Here is a 3909-nt window from a genome sequence, read left to right as displayed (position 1 = left end):
GGGGGGGTTGGGGGGGCGGGGGGGCGCGAACTGTAGGCTCACCAAAACAACCCGTCTGTGGCCTATTAAACCGGGCGTTCTACATCTGCTTTAACCATTCAAAACAAAGAAGGCCATTTAAAAAAATCGAAATGGGGGAACTACGGTTCAGGCATTTGAAATGGATCTGGATGACCACTGTGGACAGGGTTTCAGACATGTTCCTGCGTCACTGAGAACTTGAGTTTTCTGAACTGTATCACCCTCAAGGACCACCAGCTAGTCTCAGAACAGCAATCTGCTAGCTGCCAGCAGCAAACTTCAAAGACTCAAGGTCTCCTCTTACACCCACTCCAGTGCTCTTGCCTGGAAAACCCCATGGACAGAGGGGCCTGGTGGGCTGCAGTCCATGGGGTCGCTAGGAGTGGGACAGGACTGAGCTTTTGACTTCACTTTCACTTTTCACTTTCATGCATTGGAGAAGGAAATGGCAACCCACTCCAGTGTTCTTGCCTGGAGAATCCCAGGGATGGGGGAGCCTGGTGGGCTGCCGTCTATGGTCGCACAGAATCGGACACGACTGAAGTGACTTAGCAGCAGCAGCAGCATTCCTATTATAGATTGGTTTATTATTTCTGTTGACAGCAGAAACGGCCAACCCTCTCTCATATACCGCTGCCTCCCTCAATCATGCTACACAGGCTACTTTTGCAAGGGCATGACCTTGACCTGGGTGGCTGTGGAACCCAGACAGCATCTGGTGGCAGGGGGCGGCTCCACTTGCAACATGTGGGCATCAGCCTTTCTGCCGGAGGGGTCTGCATGGGCGTTTCTGTGTACCTCATGGAAACATTTGTTCCCTTTGCAGTTTTTTATTTTGAGGATGTCAAACATGCAAAGCCATTGAATGAATAGTAAAGTGAACACCCACATACCTAGATTCAGCAGCTGTCAAGTTTGCCACATTCAATTTCTCTCTGCCTTCCTGTAGCTGTGTGTATTTTTCCTGAAACACTAATTAGCTATAGATGATACCTCTTTCCTGAATATTTCATCTCCTAATAACAAGGACATTCTCCTACATTATCAAAATAAAGTGGCCATACTCTGGGAATTTCATATTCATTCAATGCTATTGTCTGATATACTACTCACATTCAGTTTCCTCCAATTGTCCCAATCATATCCTTTATGAAAAAGTGAAAGTTGCTCAGTCGTGTCCAACTCTTTGCGAGCCCATGAACTGTACAGTGCATGGAATTCTTTAGGCCAGAATACTGGAGTGGGTAGCCTTTCCCTTCTCCAGGGGATCTTCCCAACCCAGAGATGGAATCCAGGTCTCCCACGTTGCAGGCAGATTCTTTACCAGCTGAGCCACAAGGGAAGCTGAAGAATACTGGAGTGGGTAGCCTATCCCTTCTCCAGCGGATCTTCCTGACCCAGGAATCAAACCAGAGTCTCCTGTATTGCAGGCGGATTCTTCACCAACTGAGCTATCAGGGAAGCCCATATATCCTTTATAGCTCATTAAAAAATCCAGGATCCAACTGGGGAACCACGGTGTGCATTTAGTTCTCTTGGTTCCTCAGCCTCCCTTAATCTAGACCTCTGCCCCAGCACTGCTTTCTGTCTTGTTTTATTGTATCTTCTTGGTCCTTGGCCATTTTGAAGAGTCAAGGCTGGCTTTTCTTCACAGCAAGTCTCTTGATTTGGTTTGGCTGTTTTCCTTGTCCTTGTTTTTTTTTTTTTTTCCCCAGCCACGTTGAATAGCATGTGCGATCTTAGCTCCCCAACTAGGAATGGAACCTGTGCTCCCTGCAGGGTCTGAACCACTGGACCACCAGGGAAGTCCATTGTGGGGCAGGATAATATACTACGTAGATGTCATACATCATAGCAGGGGGCAACATGATGTCACTTTGTCCCTCTGTCGATGGTGAGTTTGATCCTGTGGTTCATGTGGTTTCTGCCAAAAGTCTCCACTTTCCTTTCATGATTAATGAGTAAGCTGTGGAGTGATACTTTGACACTGTGTAAATACACTGCTCCCAAATAACCTTCGGTCCAATTATCTAGCATTTAATGATGACTCTTGCCTGAATCAAACTTCTTGATGCAAAAGGGTGATCTAACTTCATCCTCCTTTCAGGATTGATTAGTTGGCATTTTTTCTGTAAAGAATTTCCCTTTCTTATTTAATTCTTTCTCAGTATGGGCTAATAAATGTTTTGCTCGTTGAGGAACTGTCATTTACCTTTTTTAAAAAAAATCATTATCTTTGGATATACAAATTGTCCCATAATTGGCCAATAGGAACCCCTCCAAACCGACTCTCTTTATCAAATAACATGCTCACATCTTTATGAGAGAATGGGCTTAGTGTCCACTCCAACCAGACATTGTAGGATTTGCTCCATCCCTGGCTAAGGCCTAGAATCGGTCATGATTCAGTTCAGTTGCTCAGTTGTGTCCAACTCCTTGCGACCCCATGAACTGTAGCACGTCAGGCTTCCCTGTCCATCACCAACTCTCAGAGCTTGCTCAAACTCAAGTCCATTGAACATGGTGATGCCATCCAACTATCTCATCCTCCATCATCCCCTTCTCCTCCTGCCTTCAATCTTTCCCAGCATCAGGGTCTTTTCTAATGAGTCAGTTCTTCACATCAGGTGGCCAAAGTATTGGAGTTTCAATTTCAGCATCAGTCCTTCCCATGAATATTCAGGACTGATTTCCTTTAGGATTGACTGGTTTGATCTTGCAGTCCAAGGGACTCTCAAGAGTCTTCTCCAACACCACAGTTCAAAAGCATCAGTTCTTCAGCCCTCAGTTTTCTTTATACTCCAACTCTCACATCCATACATGACTACTGGAAAAAACATAGCTTTGACTAGATGGAACTTTGTTGGCAAAGTAACGTCTCTGCTTTTTAATATGCTGTCTAGGTTGGTCATAGCTTTTCTTCCAAGGAGAAAGTGTCTTTTAATTTCATGGCTGCAGTCACCATCTGCAGCCATGGTTGGCAGGAGAGATTTGAGTTAACTGAAAAGGATTGAGGTGTTTCTGGCAAAGAAAACTATCCCCCAAAGGGTCAAAGTTAGAATTAAATGAATGAACATATAAACATTTTCGTTCTTTTCTGAAATTTCCAAATTATCTACCATGAACAAGTCTTACTTTATAAATAGGAGACAAGTTTGCTTCAAATGTAAAAATGTGTATGTATAGGAGAGGCAGCATTGCAAACCCGGAGAAAAGGGTGGCTGTTCTATCAAAGATGGCCAGCCAGCTGATTATTCATAAGGGGGAAAAATGAATTCCTACCCTAGGGGGACTAAAGGGTGAAATGTGGAAACAAAACCTGAAAAACTACTGGGAGTGAACAGGTTCAAACACCACAGAGAAGAAATTGGGCAACATTTAGTAAAGTTGCACATATGCATAACCCAGGTCAGGCGTCTGGGGAGACGCAGGTAGCTGCAGCCCCAGGGGAAACTGGCAACCGTAGGTGCAAAGAAACTGCAGGTGCCATCCAAGGAGATGAATATAGGAACGGAAACAAGCGCGTGTGCGCTGGCACCGGGCTGTTTACTTAAACGCCCGTCGTGATGAACCGATATAAGTGTGCTTGCGCAGTGCCGAAGTGCAGCAATAACGAAAGGAACGTAACGTGATGTGGGGCGGGGGACTCGTACAGGCCTGTTAAGATGCAGTTTGCGGGGAGGTGTGGATTTAAATGGAGGGATGGGGGCACGCGGGCCGGCTGGCCCCTCCACCTGCGCTCCAGAACCCGAAGACGGTCCCACCTTGGGTCTGGGTCGGCGCGGGAGCGCCAGCAAAGGTACCGCCGGTGGATCCTCTCGGGCCCCAGGCCCTCGGCGGGCCTCCACCCGCGCAGGCGCGGCGAGGAGCTTCGAGGGCGGGGCGGGG

This window comes from Bison bison, unplaced genomic scaffold, assembly GCF_000754665.1.
Source record: "Bison bison bison isolate TAMUID 2011002044 unplaced genomic scaffold, Bison_UMD1.0 scf7180017864080, whole genome shotgun sequence".
NCBI lineage: Eukaryota > Metazoa > Chordata > Mammalia > Artiodactyla > Bovidae > Bison > Bison bison.
This window is presented reverse-complemented; position numbering follows the sequence as displayed.